The following is a 22,558-nucleotide window of genomic DNA, read 5'->3' as shown; positions in this document are numbered from 1 at the left end:
TCCGATTGGTCAATCGCCAAGAATCAGCGTTGTGTAATTTCTGGATATTGACCGCTCTATAACAGACCACTGCCTAATCAAAAGCTCGGAGCACCTGGCTGCAGCCGCTGTGCTGCTAGGATTTTATGCTGTGTATACCCAACATGACAGCCACATGTAAACTAACACACAATGTCATTTAACAAAGCGATGTTTCTTTTTTTTAAACATTTGAAGCGAGAAATAGACGATGCTCTACCCCGAAAATTGATTCCATTTGATTCCGACACTCACTTCCCTTTACTTCCACATTGTCGTGTGCATGCAGTCGTCGTTTAGCTTCGTGTCTTTATCTTTTGCTCCACTTTCATCTCACCGTTTTAGCGTCATCTCCTTTTTTCATTCCGACCGCTCCCTGAACATTTATTATATTTCTGCAATGGCTATACTCTGGGACATACACTATATATATATACTGTATATACATATATAATGATAGCGTCCAAAAATACACGCGCAGTTCCCCCGTCCCCCCATTTCTCGCCATTCGTTTATCACCTGGCTCACCCTGTTCTGCCCACAATGAGGCAGGTAGCTGCGATAGACGAAGAGAAATCACACGAGGCTGTGTTAATTTGTTCTACGGAACTTCATTATGCACGGCGATAAGGCTGTCGTAGGCTGCGAGGGTGAGTAATAGTGTGTTCCGACGTGCTGTAAAAACGTTTTACTGAAGAGGCGTTACTTTACGTCCGATTTACACTTGGGTTGCGCGACAGTATTGCACACCGAAAACAGCCGATCGACAAACTCACAATACGTCGCAGCAAGACGGGTTGTGAGCTTCATGTAGATCTGCTATTTTTCCAATAGTTAAATTATAACATAATGTTTAAATCACCAAAAGGGGTTCCCTATACACACCAGCTCAGTGGCCTTGTGGTTAGAGTGTCCGCCCTGAGACTGGGAGGTCGGGGTTCGATCCCCAGCCGGGTCATATACCAAAGACTCTAAAAAATGGGACCCAGTGCCTCCCTGCTTGACACTCAGCATCAAGGGTTGGATTGGGGTTGGGAAGTGAGGTGTCGGACGCTGGCGTCGACTCCTGCTCCTTCACCTCCCAATGTATGAATGAACCATTGTAAGGGCCCTTTGAGTAGGCACGTAGTGCATAGTAAAGCGCCATAACAATGCAATTCATTCATATTAAAAGGGGAGAAAAAAAGGGGTCCCCCCCTCAAAATGGGTTAAGGGTGGCGTTGGTGCTCGGGACCAAGGTTAAGAGAAAGCACTTCCACGTGTATTCCAAAGGTGATGGCCCTGCTTGAACATCCCCATGAATAATTTGTGAAGATGGCGGTTTAAAAAATGTATAACGTGAAAAATATAAATAAAAAAATGCGGTTGGATTGCAGACGTGTTCCTCTGAAACACGCTTGTGAGGAGGAAGATGATGAATTAAAGATTAAGCCTAAATGGTACACTATAATTTTACAGATCCAAACGACGACACACGGGAATTACAGAATGTATGGCGCTATAAGTACTTTCTATCCAACTTCATCCTCTGTGGATTCTGTTGGCCAGTTAATACAAGATATAAATAATTTAGTAAGCTTTTACCCTGCGCTTTGAACTGGTTATCATTTTAATCAGTAAACTGAAACAGTCAAGGCCTTTATATCTCTCAAAGTAATCTTGCAAACCGTGCCTATGAATAGAATTTCATTTCACCACCTCGATAAAGATGGTTTCAGTTGATTGTTTGATACGTTGCTGGGTAACAGCTGTATCAAACTTCCACTCGAATTTGTTGAATATCAGGGTATGTTTAATCACAAGGTCATCACATTATCACTACCACATGAAAATTGGACTAAAGAAAACTTCATGTACCTACAGTGCAGTTTTATTAAAATAAATCACCTAATTATAAGATAGACTAGCCTGCCTTGATTACAAAATAAAATTACCTTAACGTCAATTGAAATAATCAGTCTGAAGCTTACACAGCTGGACGAAAAGACATAACTCTTGAATGTTCTAAGCTTAAATGTACCATAACTGTATACTCAACCGGGTCAGTTTTGTCTGCAACTTCATCTTTATCATGGACAACTTGAATTAATTAATGGATCAATATCACGATTGTTGACGTCAACAGCGGACAAGAGCTTACCGGTAAATTAATTTCAGACAGGATAGTAGAGACTAGAGAGACAGGCGACAAAGGGCGAAAGTAGAAGAAATGCTAAATATGTCCTAGTCAGATTCTCACCTGGGTCGTTGCAATTAGTGGACATACTAAGAGTTCCCTCTTCGGACTTTGACTTTAATTGACCTAACCATCGGTCTGCATGATTTTGGGACACTCCTATATTAAGCAACAGCAGGTACGAACTATGAACCCAAACTCCTCCACCTCACAGTTTATAGGTTTAATGGTACAATGGCTAGGAGGGACTTTCACCAGATGGTCTATTTATACAGGAACCCTAACAAGGAGCGACTCCACATCATTCTCAGCAGCAGCAATTATCTTTATTCAGACCGCATCCATCTTGCCAGCAAGGTGATACCTACAGTAGGTGACACTTCCCATAGACAGCCCATTCATCCAAACAGAAAGCTCCTATCTAATTCTATTAAACAGCGTCAAAATCACCAACATTGCAGCTGTAGGGAAAGCTTGAATTATCCTCTTTCAATCTGTAAAGTGTTTCATAAAAATCCACCGTAGACATTTTATGAGCTACTTCCTTTCAAGAAATTCCTTGCAGAAATTGTTTTTCTAAGCGCTGGAGTTTGGAAGTGCTCGTTGACTATCACTCAACGGCCCATGCGTACCACCTGCTTTTAATGTGCACATGATGCAGGAGGCAGCTTTACTGATAACGAGCGCTTCCATATTCTGATACTTAGAAAATAATCATCTTCAAGGAATTTCTTGAGAGGAAGTAGCTCATCAAATCTCTACGGTGGATTTTTATTTAACAAAAACTTTACAGATTGAAAGAGGATAATTCAAGCTTTCCCTACAGCTGCAATGTTGGTGATCTTGACATTGTTTAACATAATTAGAGAGGACTTTTCAGTTTGGATGAATGGGCTCTCTTTGGGAAGTGTCACCTACAGGTATCACCTTGGCAAGATGGCTGCGGTCTGAATATGGAGAATGGCAGCAGCTTTAGGTGACAACACTGACTATATCCCACAAAAGGCCCATGATAGTCCTGTCTAATCTCTTAATCGTCGCAGTAGCTACATGGCTCTGGGTGACTCTGGGTCGGGGGCACCGTCTGCGTATATATGATATGATGCTAGAATGCAGTCACACTCTCACTCTCTCCCTCCCTCTCTTGCACACACACACACACACACACACACGCCACCGCACCCCCCAGAGTGCTGTGCTGAAGCCCCTGTGTATCTGTGGGTATTAGCAGATCATCGCAGAGCTGCAGCCTCCCTCCTTTTAAAGCCCTTTCCTGAGGTAGCGCTTCACGAGCCTGCTGCAGAGCAAGGATAAACGCACAGCTATCCCCCAGGCCTCCGCGCCACCTTGGCTCCACTCAGCTACCTCCTCTACCTCCCTCCCTCGCTCCCTCCTTCACTCACTTATCCCCTTCTCCTTCCCCCCTCTCAATTTATGTCTCCACCAGGCCAAAGGCATAGGGAGAGAGTATGTTTTGCACTCCGGCCATGTGTGTGTGAGTCTGTCCGTCCGTCTGTTACCAGCTAATCTCTGGCACCACAAAATGCCTCAAATCATCCAATTGCCATCCAAGGATTAAAAAGAAACAGCACCCTTTTCACTTTGTCCTATTATAGCGCCACCAGGAGGTCACAACCTGACCTGCCCTGGTGGAGAGTAGACGTGTGCCCCCGAGGGGCACTTTATCTAGTTTCCTCTGCTTTTCTTTCCCTTTGCATCCCTCGCTTTCAGTCCGCCCACTGCTGCCTCTCAACCGTCATGATGCCTCTCCTCCTTTCGGCAGCCCACTCCTTCTCTCCTCCCATCTTCTGTCCATCTCTCTCACCGCGTCTGCCTCTATTTCCAGACTCCCATGGGGTTGAAAGATGCTTAAGCTGTCGGCTTGGAATTCCCTTCCTGACAAGACAGGCAACCCTCGCTAACCGATCATAAAACCATTAACAGACAAGATTAAAATGGACAATCTAGAATGTCCGTCACCCATAAATGAAAAAAGACCAGTGCAACAAATGTTTATGTTATGTTACGGGCATAAACAACAACATCCATCACCCGATGCTTGCTTTGCAAGTGGTTTGGCATTGACTCTGTGAGTCTCTAGGTGTCGTGATAGTTCTATATGCATGCTTTGTCTCTATAATGCGCTCAAATATGAGATGGTGCAGTCTATTCACTATCAACACCCTATTATTTAGAGTCATAATGTTAAATTGTATGTTGAAATCCTAGAAATAAACAAAATAAACCTCATCAATCCACTTGCAAAATCGTAACCACAGCACACAAGCACACACACACGCGTACACACAAGTGCACGCAGACACACACACACACACACACACACACACACACACACACACACACACACACACTTATTTATGTTGGTAGTTTATTTGGAATGTAGATTAAATGTAAGTCAATTACTGGTCTAACAGAGAAGTATTAACATCCCTATACCTCATACAACCTCCACCATGTGTGCATTTTAATTACAAAAGGCTCTTTGCCATTAAATAATACAAATAATAAGTCAATATCAGTGCACAGAAAAAGCCTCTTTAATTGCTCATGAGAATAATCTTCGTTTAAACTGTTTACGTGTGTAGTGGGAAAAATAATGGTCTGTCAATATTCTCATTTTCAGCTCACCCTACTTATTGACCTGGTTTGTCCGCAAATGATATGATGTTAAGCAATTCCCTGCAGTCACAGAGTTGCGGCATTTAGGCTCTCTGCTATATAGGCTATTCATGCCTCCATGGAACTCATCAGAGTTCATATCGAAGCTCAAGAGGAGGGCTCTAAAAAAACTACTGTAACTGTAACACATACTGAAATATACTGAGCCAGTACACTAGGGCTGACCTTCGATCACGCTTTTGGAGATTTGGAGCTTCGACCAAAAAAAACATCGATCTTCTACGCTTCGACACCCGACGGGAGGAGCGCATATTTAACAATTATTAAACAGCGCCTCTCAATTACCTCTCAATCAAATACAAAAACATATAATCCAAACTCCTTTGTCAATAATTGTAAACGAACGGTAACACATGGATGAACTCTTCAAGCCCGACACGTGTCAGAAATAAAATCAACAGCGCCTGACACAGGCTTGCATTACCTCTCCATCAAATAAAGGCATATAATCCAAAGCACCGCACGGCACACGACGAACAGCATTTTGCTTCTCTCGTGTTAACATTTATAACTGAAATAAAGTCAGAGGCTTCGTGGAAAAAAACACCACCCGACCATAACATGAACTCTTATTAAGCGCAACCAATCAAGCCTGACACATGTAGGCATCCCAGGCTCTACTGTAGGTTCTATGGAACTACACTAAAAACTAAAACAAATAGGCTAAATAAGGCATAATATATAAGTTGTGCCAATCAAAACGGCACACGCTGTCAAGTGTAAACGAACGGCATTTTGCTTCTCTTGCCATAAAATTAACTGAAATAAAGCGTCATTTAATGGAGGCTTGCTGCGAGGCGCACGGTGACGCATGGCTCGCGGACGATTTTTGAGCAATAGACTAGAAGTGCAATCAGAGCTGCCTGGGAGAAATGCGAGGCCCTGTGCTTTAATAATTAATTAATTAATATCCAAAACTATACAAAAATGACAAAAGGACAAACCTTATTAGAAAAGTATTAATAGTATTTGAATGCCTTTTGAAATGTATTATTATTGTCATTGCATGTGCTGCCAAATAAGTCATTAGGTTATACCGGGTAGCTGACCAGAGCTAGGAGTCGGGGATGGATAGAATCCTCTTCGCTACAGGTGCCGTGATAATGTGGCACATTATTTTTCCACCACGGTTGGACTTATTTTTCTGCGTGGACGGCATGAATGTAGCTGCACTTGTTGAGTTCCTCATTAACACGTGAGGATGGAGCCAGGCTTGCGCCTGGCTCCCCTCGACCAAAATGGGCCGGGTCGCGGACCAAAAGGGGCCACTTCTTTTTTTTGAATGACTATTCGATTTTTTTATTTCAAGAGCGACTCCCGTGCTTATCGAACGAACGTCGATTATCTTTTTTTTTGGTACACACAACCAACGTATAGAGGGAGATCAAACAAGAAAAAGCTGAGATAAGATAAGATAAGTGAGAGATATACTAAGATATAGTAGCAGATGTGTGCTTTGCATGATATACTTGTCAGCATTACTTAAGGTGCTAAAAGTGCAAAATGTCAGTGTGGGACAGTTGGCAATGCATGGCTTCAATAATAGAACAATATAATCCTCCTGGCTTACCTTTGAAAACAATCAATTCACTCAAATAGCACAAGCCAATCATATGCTAAGCTATATTGGAAAGGATCACTTTTTTATAAGACGCAGAAACATCCACAAATCTCTCTATCTCTCTCTTGCTCTCTCTCTCCCCCCACTCCTGCCAAACCCTTGCAAAGAGTGAGTGGCAGAGAGACAGAGTGAATGCCTGCAGCCTTTTTGGGCTGGCATGGCAAGGCCCAGTTATACAAAGGCAGTGAGAGGAGAAATAAAAGATGGGCTGAGCCGTGCATGTGTCTTGGGGAACTGAATTAATATGCCTTCAAAATGCTGTTTATTGGGGAAGGGAATTTATTCTACTCTCAGTATCCCTCTCTATCTTTTAAAACCAATGACCTTTTCTCTGACTGTGTGTGTGGATGTGTGCCGCGCATGCGTACGTACGTGCCTGTGTTTATGTCCTTCAGGGAGCGCTTCGTAAGGACGTCTGAGACCTCATACACACATATCAAACAGACATTCTGTGTACTGTCTGTGTTTCATGGCCACCTCAATCTTTTTCCAATGGAAGTCACATGGTTTGACCAAACACTTGTGTTTGATGGGGGGAGGGGGGCAAACCCCTCCCCCCCTCTCCCTGCTGTCTCTCTATCTCTCTGTCTCTGTGTCTCTCTCTGTGTCTCTCTCTGTGTGTGTGTCTCTCTCTCTCTCTCTCTCTCTCTCTCTCGGCAGATTGTAGAAGGAAAGAACGGAGCACGTTTACAGCCTCAGAAGGAAAAAAAAGAAACCTGGTGGAACGACAATATTGTTAAATGGCCGTTAAAAGTCCTAATGCTCATCTTATTGACCATATTGATTTCCCATTGGGCAGGCCAACCCTCGTGGCCCTGTGGAGGCGCATGAGGCTTCTGCTTGCCTCTCAGAGATATATGGCCAGTGAAGTTAATTTAAATATTAGATACATGGATCTGTTCAAGCAGTAGAGATCAAAGCAAATGCCCACTGGGGGGGAAAGAGAGAGAGAGAGAGAGAGAGAGAGAGAGAGAGAGAGAGAGAGAGTGAGTTGGAGGACATTAACCACTTAAACACAATTCTCTATCTCTCTCTTGCTCTCTCTCTCTCCCCACTCCTGCCAAACTAGGGATGCCAAACGACTCACAGTTGGCCAATCGATGTGTCGAGGCCGAAAATCAACGTGTCGATTGATTTCTTTCCTATTTTCTTTTTCATTATTTTCATTTTTTTATTTTTGTTGTTGCTGCGCAGCCTTTGAGGAGTATGCAACTATGCATTCCTTTAAGCAACACAACTTCTGCAGCTGCATCCATATTATGTTTAGAATTTGCATCAATGATCAAAGCCCAATAATAAAAAATAAACTTTATTTTGTAAACAACGACACTGAAGGAGCAGCGGCGCTATCGGCTAGTCCCAACTCTCAAGTGTCTGCAGCCTGTCACGAGTCCCGTAATTAACTGATACAGGACGCACGTTGTTCCGTATTTTAATGTCGGGTCGGGGAATAAATACAGTATGAATGACGGCGGGATTTATTTGACAACTCTGTCCTGCTTTCTTCACGAGAAGAAAAGAGTGCTCACAGCTCAGAACAGAGCGCGGGCCTGTGGCTGTCAGTTCACTTTGCGGCATGTGTGAGAGTTGCCAATTTGTGTATTATTTTCTTTTATAAAATGTGGAATATTCTTTGAAACATTTTACCAACAACACAAATCTTGTATGGTGGTTCCTGGTACAAAATATGTCTAGATCTAGGTTGTAGTTGGACAAATACATTAATCTGGAGGTCCTTAAAAACAAGCCCCCAAAAAAACGCAACCTGCAAGTTGTAGTTGCAGGCTGCAACTACAATTTACAAACAACTTTACAGAAAAACAATCCCAAAGTCGCTTATAATAAAACGGCATGGCAACACGCTGTCTGTGAGTCAGTGTTTCCGCACCTGAGCGGAAAACGGCCGACAGCCGTGGCAGCACCTACAGTGAACAATGAGATGTGAACCTGGGGTGTGGGAAGCTCAGAGCTGCAGCCATTGGCTCATGATACGAGCACATGACCAATGGGACAGAGCATTCAGTGTTGCTAAGATACCCCCTTCACCCCACACCCTTGGATGATGGGGTCTATTCTCAAACTCAGAGACGCAACGCTCTGCTCAAACTAGGTACCACAACAACTGCAGCCAGGGCATTCATGTGACGAGCGGCCACTGACAGGCGCAGCACAGCAGTGTCACACAGACAGACACGTACCTCTCCCATTTGGAAAACATTTGAAACAGCAACGTTTATAACGTTTTATAATAAGCCATTACAAAAAGATAAAATAAAAACAATTTTTCGACTCATACGTTTTTGAGTCGCGGTAGGCATGACTTTTTTCAACATCCCTATGCCAAACCCATGCAAAGAGTGAGTGGCATATTTTCCTCCTAGGGTTGTGTGGTAATCACAGGTATTTATTGGAGTTTTTCATGTCCGGTTCATTACCGTCAAAAAAAATAAAAATAAGGTTATAAAAGTCGTCGGTATTAGTAAATTAATCCACGTGATTCGCAAAACGCAATACTGAAGTTTTTTCAGCTTTTTCTGCCTCCAGTGACAGTATACAGTAACAGAACATAGTAGAAATGGGGAGAGAGAGAGAGAGAGATGGGGAGTGACACGCAGCAACGGTCGCCGGGATCGGGAGTCGAACCAGCGACCCGCAGTCAGCCTATTAGTGTCATATACTCAAGTAATTTTGTGACTGCCTGATGCACACAATATTTCTATGGGAGACCAAGAAGAGACACTATTCCCTAGGAGGCGCACAAATGTCAGCAAACGCTTTTGTCCCCCTCTCCATTACCACATTACTTTCAACAGAACTGGCACTTAGGAGAAATTAATATGACAATGAGCAGCATGCTGAGCCCAGGCTTGGCTAATCACAGCCTGTCAGAATCGGAACGCTTCTCTGCCAGACTCCAACAGGCTGGAAACCACAGAGCCTGCCTAATGTCTGTCATCTCAGACACAGAGGGAAAAAAGGAAAAAAACTTCCCAGTATCATAAAGCCCCTCATGATAGCGAAGAGGACTCAGTAATTCACACACACCAGGCTGTTTGTTGCAACAAAAACACTTTTAAGCTACACAGACTTGGGCTTAGCCGTCATTCATCGACCCGTTAAAAGTGGGATCATTTTGTCGGCTGGGAATGCGCGGTGAGCACTTGCTGCCAACGCACTACGGATGTATCTTCAGAGGTCTTTCAGACTTTTCCCCCGTCAGTTCGATCGAGCTCACAAAGCAGCCGTGTTCTAGCTGAGCCGTGGCCGTGCACACAGACACCACGGGGGAATCCATAAAACAAGGGAGTACGGCCATATGTTCCGATAAATGAAACCCAGGCCGGGCCATTCCAACCTCTACAAACACAACTCAGTGTATACCACTGTGTGTACCATGTTGAACACTGCCTAGGCCTACCACAAAACAGACACCGCTAAATACAAAACTCTACCCTAACCAGATTGTCTTGCAACGTCAGTCTCGCAAAAGGGTACTACTGCAAATGCCTGTTCATTATGATTGCAGAATAAAGTGAATGGGCTTCCCAGGAAACTAGCGCTATTTGATTCTAAATGAAATGGGTCTTAACAAGGAAGAGCTTCATCACTCTGTATCTGCACCACGTACGCGTGCGTGCGTGTGTGTGACATGAGTGGGTTCATTGCATAATGCAATCTTATAGTGCCTGCCCTGCACTCTTGCTTTTACATTTGTGTTTTAGAGGAAGAAAATCATGCTTTTTGGCACATGCCAACAAGTAGCCTTGCCGAGCCATGAGGCCCATAGGGGGCAGGAGCCTATCTCCTGTTTCTGTAGCATAGGCAGCTTGATGTACAAGTATACACCCCCTGGACATGACGCTAGTACACACACACACACACACACACACACACACACACTGTACACATGCATGCATTCGCCCATGCACATGCACACCCACACAGTACTACAATATGATAACTCCGTCAATAGTAAGGAGTAAACTGCTGACAAAGCAATGTTTTGTGTTTCTCAATAAAGTACTGTCGTTGTAAATGTGCGTGTGTGTGCGTGCGTGCATGCATGCGTGTGTGCCCACGCGTTCATGCCTTGATAATTAACTTGCATTCATTGTGTGTGTGTGTGTGTGTGTGTGTGTGTGTGTGTGTGTGTGTGTGTGTGTGTGTGTGTGTGTGTGTATGCATCCACAGCATGTGTATGAATGTGTGTGGCACCATGCAGCACAGTGCTATTTATACTGTACAGCCACATCTTAACCCATTCTGACCTGAGATCAGATTCATACGAGGTTTCCACTGGACACACACTGGTCTGATTAACCCATTCTGACCAGATTCTAAAAATGTCAGTCGTTCTTCGATTTTTCAAAAATAGCAGACCTACAAGCTCGTAGCGCGCCACTCGGTGGCGCGCTATGAGCTTGTAGATCTGCTATTTTTCAATAGCTAAAGCATAACATGATGCTAACACCAAAATGGGTTCCCGTTCAGAATGGGTTAAACATACAATCAGGGACAGCAAATGCCATTGGAGAATGTGGAATTACAATAGAACTGACATACAATTTACAACCATTATTAGTGTTGTATTATTACTGTTATTATGGATCACACCTCAGTTCTGGGGGAAACAATTATGCCTAACCCTAAACTGGACTACATGTATAATCCACCACATCATCGATGGGGGAATCGTAGTTTGATGGTTTGATGTAGGTATGTGTGTATATCTGTGCAACATGTCTGAGCTGAGCTGTCTGTGTCTTTTTTCTGTTTTGTTCTCTTTAAAATGTAAAAATCAAATAAATATTATTGAAAAAAAAAGGAAAAAAAAATCCTGCCTAATGATGATGTCACTGTTGGGACGGGTTTTTGAACTGCCCACAGCCCTCCTATGAGACACAGACCAAGTAGAAAATAATGAAGATGGGTTGAACAGTGATGAAGTGGTCCTTAAGGGCTATGCAATCCACTTGACTCTGAGAATCAAATGGACACTGCTGCTTGCTTATTTGGGATCATTTGTCAAGAAAGCTCAATTGTGGTAAATTCAATTCAGTGGAGATGCTCTCAAGTTCATAAATTAACCACTTGAGAATTAGACCGTAGTGTTTATACTTTGACATTGATCCATGAAGGAAAGCAAAACAAAGCACATGCATGAAGAAAATACACCGACACAAATGCACTCATAATGGTACACGCATGTAACGTACGCTCGCACGTGTGTGAACTAATAAAGGGTCACTTCTGACAGTCTCGGAGTTAGACGAACATTCAGGATTTTACTGCGTGGTGTGTTGGTTTTATCGTCAGCCCTGTCACTGTATGCTGGATCACCATGTCGTTCACTGATTAGGCCTTTGTGGACTTTCTGTCATCTCTCTCTCTCTCTCTCTCTCTCTCTCTCTCTCTAGCACTGTGTAGAAATGCTGTTCCGTCATCCCTGCATAGCGCCTCGCGGGTCTGAAGATGCGTAATTTTCTCACAACAAGGGTTCCCATGATAGCGCTCTGCTTTGAGTAGCAATTAATGACCAAAATGGGCGAGAAGAAAAAGAGGAAGCGGGGAGTTGATTAGTTGACTCTACTGTTACAAACAAGTCCACACACTGACCTCTGGTTGACACAAACTAATAGGGCTGGGGCGGTCAACTATCAGGAGGACGTATCAGGGGCTGCACGGCCAACAAAGTTTGGGAACGGATACAGTTTTATTAAGGAAAGATTGGCATCTCAACGCGTGTTCGGGTGTCAATCAAATCAATTGCGTCAGACATCTCCCGCGGTCCGCTGTTAAAGAAATGTATAAAGCGAGCAGATTTCACTTCAAGTTCAGATCAAGTTGATGACCGTCTTTTTGCTGCGATCCCATTGACTGTCACAACAGACAACATGTATAGGTGGGTCTGGTTTGTAGCCTACACTTTTTGAGCCAATATTAGTACCACGCGCTAATACTATTGTAACCGCCAGGTGCATCGTGCATTGCTCAGACGAAATATACGACATCAGAGTTATGTTTGTCATAGAGGGAAACATTAGGCTAAACGTGTAGCCTATGGATAAGGGCACATCGTTGTAACAGGTTTCTCCTTCAAACAGCAGCACGGTTTATATACCATACGATAGCTCAAGTAATGTGACGCATCACCGCCACAAATAATACATAATGCCTACAGCATGTAAAATGCACTTCTGCATACCTCACGCACAATTACTTGGATTGATGAACATTGCATACAGCGCGCAGTGTCTGTCTGTCAGCGAGAGACGAGAGAGGGAGAGAGAAAAGGTGGGAGTTCCCTGTCCAAAGGTTTACAGACAAGACGGACAGAACTGTTTTTGACTGACAAAAAGGTTTAGTGGTTTAACCCATTCTGAACGGGAACCCATTTTGGTGTTAGCATCATGTCGTGCTTTAGCTATTGAAAAATAGCAGATCTACAAGCTCATAGCGCGCCACCGAGTGGCGCACTACGAGCTTGTAGGTTTGCTATTTTTGAAAAATCGAAGAGCGACTGACATTTTTAGAATCTGATCTCAGGTCAGAATGGGTTCATCAGACCAGTGTGTGTCCAGTGGAAACCTCGTATGAATCTGATCTCAGGTCAGAATGGGTTAATAGGTATAGGTCTATCGGGTTGGAATGATTTCAAACACTGTCTTTTAGTTTTGGAATCGCAATGGCAAGCGTTCTCACTCCAAGGTGTCGGCTCAGCAGCGCATCGCATGAAACAAACACCACACCATTAAAAAACGTCCCCTCATCATGGAACCCATTATCTTAAACATATTAAACAAATCCCAAGTTAACTGACGATAGATTGATGAGCCATAATATCCTTCTACCCTAATAGAATAGGGGTACATGAGTACATGGCCGCGGCGTTTATCTACCTTTATCCGTGCTCCTTCTCCTACCAAACCACTGTTAGCACACATCTCTACATGCAAAATAAAATCTGCACGCTCCCCGATACATCTGCACTACATTGCATCCCCGCAACACTTATATTTACTGTACAAATATTACTTTTGTCAAACACACTGTTATTGCGCAACATTTCGCTGTGATGCAAATTGCATCAAAACGTTCTTATTCCCCAGTACAGTACAGTACAGCACAGTACAGTACAGTGGAATACAGTACAATGGAATACAGTACAGTACAGTACAGTACAGTACAGTGGAGTACAGTAAAGCGCAGGACAGTGCAGAGGACTACAGTACAGAGGAGTACAGTATACTATTCCCGCTAGGTTGCCACAATTACGACATTCAAGCAACTTGGTATATAGAAACATTGCCACTTGCCATGCTTGCTTTTAGACGGAAATAAAAACAAGCAAAACAAACAATAGGGCCACTCAGCCAGGTTGACAACTTTGCACTTTCCAAGCAACTGGATATATGAAAACATCATGGTTGCTATGTTTGCTTTTCCAAGTAAAAAAACAAAACAGACAAACAGTATTGAGTATCACCCTTCCGCTAGTCTCTCAAGACAGACTGTTGCCTCGCGTCAACTAGTCTGTCGGCAAGCAGTAGAAAGAAACGTATCACTGGCCTACAAGTATGGACGCTGTAGTTCAGGAAGTCAGCCGCGCAATCACCCAATCACATTTAGTGGGCGGGATTTACATGTGTGTGCAGCTCGGAATTTTCGTCCTACTGGAAGCAAACCTACATCCTTGCATTATTATTGAACATGGCTTCCTCTGGTCACCAAACAACACCAAAGAAACCTATTACGAATGTATGTAGAGTTTGTGGAGATTATTTAAAGTATGGAGTAAAAGGACAAGTATTTAATTTATTCACAAATCAGGGATTGGAGACTAGTTTGGAAGCTATAACCGAAGAACCTGTTGTTGCAGACGATCCACTGAAATCGATTTGCTTAAGCTGCAAGCAATTGTTGATGAAATATTCGCGCACCAAAGAAATTTTGGAAAAGGTTGGCGATTCGGTCAAAGAATGACCGAAACAATACTAGACATAAGCGTTGTGCAACTGCATCTCCATCTCACCTCAAAAAAACGGGGAAGTGCTATCTAATGTTGTCCTATGTTGAACAAATAAGTGTAAACTCCGTCAAACTAAATGTAATGTAAACTGTGTACAGTACAAAGTATGAATAAAAGCGTTGGTTATGATTAAGTGTAACTTCAATCAAATGCGTTAATTGTGTTGTGTGCTAATATTTACGTTTCCCAACAAATGACCCCTTTATTTAAGCAACTTCAGAACAGTCCGTGACGTACAAATATAACGGACGTAAAACAAATGTATTTTGCAGTACAAATTAAAGTTATAAAAGCTTTGGTTTAGTGTTCAATCTGAAAGTGAATTGATTTGGAAACCGCGGGGGCTCCTTTTCACACTGTTTCACAAATCACATTAGGATACAAAGCCTTTCAGACGTGGTATTATCTATATTTTTGCTTTAAACTTTGAGAAGGGGTCCATTACGTTTTACAGGTCAACATGCAAGGACCCATTATCTAGTGTAATCAATGAATATAAATCCTCTTACATTAGCTACATTTATTGTCTAAATTTCAAATTGTGTTGCATATTTATAATAAACTTGATTTAATGGATGGTTGGGTCCATATGATCGTTTGACAGTACTAAAAGTACATTCAGTGTATTTTATTTTAGACACTAATCCCTTAAATACTCAGCACTTGATCAAAATGGGTGATCTATAAGGTCACAATACTAGCACTGAGATGCATTGTAACTCGTGAGTTTAAAGCTGGCTGTTTTTCTGCATGCCATGATGCAACATGCATCGTGTAGTAGTAGTAGTACACATGGTTAAATTGTATTTTCTAGCATTATTATGATTAAATGTTAATAAACGGCATGTTTTCTGAGTCTGTAGATGCATTCTGCCCAGCATATGCTGCAGAAATGCCTCGCTCCGTCAACATTTTCACTTGCTCTTCCATTATAGAAATGAGTGGGCATACGATAGCGTCCTTTAGCCATCTCTCTGGAAAGGCTTCGGAAAGTAGGGAACACACCGTTGGCCAAGCTTGATATACGAGGCTTTTTCCAAAACCAGTAGGTAAACATAATAAAACATCTCGTCGATCGATTAAATATTTCAAACAAATGTGCTGAAGCGGTTTGATATGTTCAACATTGTGTAGAACAGCAACTCTCCTTAGCACACTAGCAAAAGTTTCCTCCTCCGTTACATCCATGTTTTGTTCCGCAAAGGAATGGTTGAAAGTAGGAATGAAAACAGTGCGACACAGCGGTAGTAGTGGAACTCGGCGGAAAAGCAAGGGCCTTTTCCGGTTGATAGAAATTCTAAACAGACGTTGCCCCCAGAGTCTAATTTCGAGGAACAACAGCGGAGGCGCTGTTTTCCCGAATATTTGACGATGGGATTCTCAGATTGCCCTTCCGCTAATGCCTTCTTCCCATTTGCGACGCGTGGCACTAGGATGAGCGGGCCGAAGGTCCGCGAAATTCTAGTATGATGAATTGAAATGTTACATTTCCAGCCGCTCCACCACCATGCAGCAACTGCACGCCTCCCCAGTCCCCAAGCCATGAGTTAACATTATCGCTGACATGATCAGACTGAGCCTCACTGATTCCATTTATTATTATTATTATTATGATAAACCTTTCATTTCATATCACACCATATGCACTCGTAGGCCTAGTACTTATAGGTCGCCAGAACAGCACGGACAAAAAAATTGCCATACCGGCGGTATGGCAATATTTCGGTTATTGCACCCAGCCCTACTAACTAACACTCCAGAATTACTGCCCATCGTTCACCACAAGAACATTACTTTCTCTATAGAGTGTACCAAAATCTCCTTGAGGGGGCGTCAACATAATTGTGTCACGTGGTAGCGGCCACCAACCTTGTTGGCTTCTCTGGTTTGTTTACATTGAGCGACTATCTGGTGTTCTTGCACTGTATACGTTCTTTTTTTAAACTGACCTCACAATGGCGCAGACTTGCTCAGTAAATAAGTGCCACAGCAGGTCACGTCGAGGGAATGAGCCAGAAAACAGAATTAGATTTTCCGCTTTCCAGCATGGAGACAGCACCAAGGAACCCATAGTTTACAAAAAGACGTAGAATGGCTTGGATCTCGGCTGTACGGCGCACGGGCGCAGAGACATAACGTTCAACAAAGTATCTAAGCACAGCTGTGTTTGTTCACGACATTTTCCTTGTTCTTTCTCTCCATCCTGGTGTTGGTTCACTATGTTGTCGCCAAGAACGAGCTCAATATTTACAAAAACATACCACCGTCACTCTATTCTGAGTGATGTGGGCTAGAGCAGTGTTTCTCAACCTATGTACCGCTGCACTTTACTGTGCCGTTTGATCTGTCCAGGTGTGCCGCGAGATTTTGACCGAAAGTAACACTAGCCCTCCCCCGAAAGCAATAGCTAGGCGTCCTATTGTTGCGTCGTTGTTGTTGTCACACGTCTAATTAGACGTGCGATAACAACATGACGACGGAACAATAGGCCACTTAGCTGGTTTTAGTGTACAGGTTAAGTTTTGTCATAGAAATTATAATTTAACATTATCTTGTTGCACTCAATCAATTCATACATTTTAAATGCAGATGGCCCACTCAGTATAATCCACACACACACACACATGCATGTTGTTGTCTTATTTGCATTTTAAATGCAGATGGCTACATAATCTACACACTTTAACTGTCATTGTCTCCAAGGATCCCCCAATATACACATTCTTGTATCTAGATGGGTTGTTGACCAGTCATTCTATATACTAATTAGTATGGTGGTGACTTTCTGTCGGAGTCTGTAGTTCTTACCCCCATTGCATCACTCTATCTACATTATATATATTCTGCTTCATTACATCTGACCCTTACATGTTTTATTATTGTGATACTGTTGTTATACTGTATTGCTTTTGTGGAACATGCCACACCAACATTATGCTGCAGATAGAAATAAACAAGTGACAATAATATTTCCAATCTTATTCCTTGTTTCACTGTAATTAAACCTGCAGATTTGTTGTATATTAGATAGTATATTTAGTATATGTATGTATTTGAGCGTTGTGAATTAATAATTTAACTGTTCTACAATTTCAGAACGCATTGTGATATGATGTGTTGTCAGCTTAAAGATAGTCAGAACATTTGTAAAAAATGTTGATCTTGGGGGTTAAATCAAACAAATTGTCTTTTTATCATTTTAATGGCAATTATATTGCACAGTAAAGAACTTGATCAATACTTTTGGAAATTAACTGCTGGTTTGCAAAGAAAAGCACTTTGAAACGTGTGTCTATGAACATATCTCTGATGATGGCCCATCATCATCTAGGTGTCTTTGGTTATGAGCCTTTCACATTGAAATGGAGCCTGACTGCAGTTAACTGGAGGAGAGCTGTGAGGAGGGTTTTCACCACTCCAAGATAAAGGGGAGGTGTTACTACTTTCAGGCTGCACTCTTCTTTAAAGTGACCTTTTGAGAATACATTGGAGTAGGATCCTAACTAAGTTAATGCACAGTATCATGCAAGATAACATTATAATCTTGTGAATTTTATTGGCTATTTATTTCCACATAAAGTAATTATTTTAGTAACAAGACTGTTTAAATGTCATTCCACCTACTCTGTGGTTTGTTCAGTGCTGGAAGAACAAGTAAACGGTGTGACTCCACAAAAATACCCAAATTACACAAGTAATTCAAGCAATACATAACATTTGATTAAAAAGCTGATTCATTACAATTACAGTCAGTAACATGACATAATTGAGTAAATCATAATAACCCTTGTAATGTTAGAGGTACAGTATAGGCATTGTTCTTATTGCTGCTTTATTGTATGTTTATTTTTATAAAAGGATCCCCATTAGAGCTTCTAGTCTTCCTGCTGCCCTGAATAAAGCAAATACAATACAGATGTACAACTATAAATACCAACAAAAAAAAGGATAATAAAACAAAATAAAGAATGAATACAAAACAAATTCACATTATAAAATCAAATCTAGCAGTAAACAAATACACAAATCACAGTTTCTCAGTCCTTGGTCTAATCTTAAATGCTTACCATACTTTTTATTGTGTGACCACTTTGGATCCATTGAGTGAGTATATCTGTGGGGAGAAGGGAGGGTGGAGGACAGTATGTTAGACTGTTATTGGTGGAGAGATGGTTCTATTGTTCTCTTTGTCAATCATTCAAGGCAGTTAGTGGCGCTCTGGTATAAGAAGACTTGGTCTGTGTAATTTCTCCACAACTCCTCCAGGATCATTTCTGATCACATCTGACTGTGTGGACTTCAGGTGAAGATGAACTCTCTCGAACCCACCAGGGACATTTCTGCTGAACAGGAGGAACCCAAAGACCTTGGTATGTCACTCAACCTCCCTTTTCACTACCACTGTTCTGTTTTGATTCCATCAATATTCTCAATAGTAATTGTATTATGAGCTTAGCTTTGTTGTAGATCATTTTGTTTTACATCACAGCAACAAACAAATATTTCTAGTATTACTTAAGGATTAAGTAATCACTTAACCCCCATATTTTAGTCATGCCAAGGTTGTTAAGGCCATTGTAAGTTAGGTACACAACAGGGATTTATTGCACAACAATTACTTTTTTAGTCTACATCTTATCAGCAATCTTTATTTTGAATTTGTTTCCAATCCAGTGTTGCATCATCAGTCTGACTGCCCTGACTTACCAGAGGTGAATGAACAAAGAAGCTTGACAAAGAAAAAACACCATTGCTGTGATCAGTGTGGAAAACACTTCCCTAACATGTCCAGCCTTAAAACACACCAGAGAATTCACACTGGAGAGAAACCCTATGGATGTGATCAGTGTGGACAACGCTTCTCTAAAATGTCCAACCTTAAAAGCCACCAGAGAATTCACACTGGAGAGAAACCCTATGGATGTGATCAATGTGGACAAAACTTCTCTCAATTGTCCCACCTTAAAACACACCAGAGAATTCACACTGGAGAGAAACCCTATGGATGTGATCAGTGTGGACAACGCTTCTCTAAAATGTCCAACCTTAAAAGCCACCAGAGAATTCACACTGGAGAGAAACCCTATGGATGTGATCAATGTGGACAAAACTTCTCTCAATTGTCCCACCTTAAAAGACACAAGAGAATTCACACTGGAGAGAAACCCTATGGATGTGATCACTGTGGACAACACTTCTCTGTAATGTCCAACCTTAAAAGCCACCATAGAATTCACACTGGAGAGAAACCCTATGGATGTGATCACTGTGGACGTCACTTCTATAATTTGTCCAGCCTTAAAAGCCACCGGATAAGTCACACTGGAGAGAAAGCCTAGTGTTTGTTTACATTATGACAAGAGCTTAGCACATCCACGTAAAAGTGTTCTATGTATGATGATTTTGTTCACATTTTTAATTACAAGCAAACTAGTATACTGTTTAAATACGGTTAAATATTTTTTATCCCACAATTTTTTAACCCAGTTTTCACCCCTGTGTCAATCATCTAATGTGATCCTGGGCTCTACACACCCTCCGCCAACCTGGGGAGAGCAACGGACTTGAACTCATGCTTCCTTCATGCCTGAGTGTCCAAGCTGCTCCTTTACACCTGACAGGGGGGAGTTTCCCTGGTTGGACGTAGCGCGTGGGAGGAACACGTTATTCCAAACAGTTCCTTTCCCCATCATCAGACGCCCCAGCTGGACAGGGGGAGGCAGTTTAGAGACCAGGATTACTGCATGTTTTTGTGAGGGTACCTACCCTAAGGCAGTGTTTTTACTATGTACCGCGGCACTTTACTGTGCCGTTTGATCTGTCCAGGTGTGCCGCGAGATTTTGACCGAAAGTAACACTAGCCCTCTCCCGAAAGCAATAGCCAGGCGTCCTATTGTTGCGTCGTTGTTGTTGTCACACGTCTAATTAGACGTGCGATAACAACATGACGACGGAACAATAGACTCCAACGACCATCGGCCATAGAAATGTTAATCGCCTGGCAACTTTACTGTATAAATGGGGCACAGACATGGCATTCACATTGTACAGCTACTACAAGATGGAACCAGCAGCAAAAAAGAGATGCATCCAGAAGACGCTACATTTCGCTCCCTCCAGAAAGACACCACCAGAACCCGACAGCAGCACAGACAGCGCCGCCGTGTCACCTGCATCTGATGACGGCACAGCAAGCGGTCCCTCGCCGCCGGGGGGAACAACAACGGCGACTACTACCAACGCAACGCCTACAAAGAAAGCTCCTGCCAGACTGTACCGTGATGATTACATGAAGTTTGGCTTCACGTTTACTGGGGATACAACTTACCCGATCCCGCTGTGTATAGTTTGAGGATTCAAGCTTGCAAACATGGTTCCGAGTAAACTGAAGCGTCACCTTGATACCAATCATGATGAACTCGCTACAAAGGACAAACACTTTTTCGTGAGTTTGAAAGAAAAAAAGGAGAAAGACACAATGAAGCATGCAAGTCTCTTGATACGCAGTACCACTAAGACTTCTGAAAAGGGTCTGGAATTAAGCTACCAAATCGCAGAGATGTTGGCACAGTTAAAAATGCCACATACATTGGCAGAAAAAGTAATGTGTGCAATTGATGTGCAAGACTAGCATACATGGCGGATATTTTTATCCATCTGAATGAACTGAACAGGAAAATGCAAGGGCGGAATGAAAACATTCTTACAAGTACGGCAAAACTGAACACATTTCGGAACAAACTCGCCATCTGCGGCGTGCTGTGGGCAAGGGCAAGCTAGAAATGTTTCCTTGCAGCAACGCTGGATACAAAAACAATCGTGAATTGTGTGGGGTAATTTCTGAGCATCTGGAAACTCTTGAGGACAAATTTGCAATTTATTTCGATCCCCTCAGTTTCCACCGAAGACTTTGACTGGGTACGTGACCCATTGAACGCAGCAAACGTGAACAGCCCAATGCTGGAGCAAGAGCAGTTATTGGACAAACAGGGGGACTATGAATGCAAGAAGAAATTCAAGGAACTAAGTCTGGACAGGTTTTGGTTGGCTGTTGGCAAAGAATATCCAGCCATCACGCCAGCGCAGTGGCAGTGCTGCTCCCCTTTTCCACAACCTACCTGTGTGAGCTTAGCTTTTCAAGCCGACTTGCATAAAAAACAAACGCAGAGAGAGACTGAGAGCAGTTGATGAGGAGCTCCGTGTCCGTTTGTCCAGCATCCCAGCCAGGATAAAAACTCTTTGTTCAGGAAAAACAAGCTCAAGGTTCACACTAAGACAGAACTTATTCTACATATTTACTTTTCTTTTTATCAATATTTTTTTACGATTTTCTTTGTACAAAAGTGCTCAAGTTTAAGACCATTGTATTGTGGCAAAAGATTTTTGTTCTTGTTTCTACAACTTTTTATTTAGAAGTATTACTTTGCATTGACAAATTGAACATGTGTGTGCTATATTTTGTATGAGTTTTCAAAAATAAATTGGTGAAACTGAGGCACTGTCTCTGTCCTTTTCTTTCTCTTTAAAGTTATTTGACTGCTGTCATGTGTGTTTTTAAAAGTATATTGGGTTCATATATATATATATTACATATATATTATATATAATATATATATATATTTACTATATATATATATACACACCGGTATATATACAGTATATACACACTAGGGCTGGGTGCAATAACCGCAATATCGACATACCGCCGGTATGTAACGCATACCGCGGTATCGGGTTAAAAAAGATGAATAATGAAATGAAAAGTGTATCATAATAAACAGTGACGCTCAGTCAGTCTAATCATGACAGCAACACAACAACACCAGAGGGAGTTAAAAAAACCATGTGCAACCCAGATTCGGCACAAATAAGGATTGATTGATTTAAAAATGTATTAACAGTTTGCAGAATTACACTACATTTCAAGCACAACTCAATAAAAAGACTGTTAACTGCGAGTGGACACTTGTTTACAAGAGGGTCCACCTAAATTAATTTCACTCCTATGTCACAA

Source organism: Protomyctophum bolini (genome assembly GCF_963924005.1).
Source record: "Protomyctophum bolini genome assembly, chromosome: 2".
Taxonomy (NCBI): Eukaryota; Metazoa; Chordata; class Actinopteri; order Myctophiformes; family Myctophidae; genus Protomyctophum; species Protomyctophum bolini.
The sequence above is the reverse complement of the archived record's forward strand: the minus strand, read 5'-3'. Positions refer to the sequence as shown.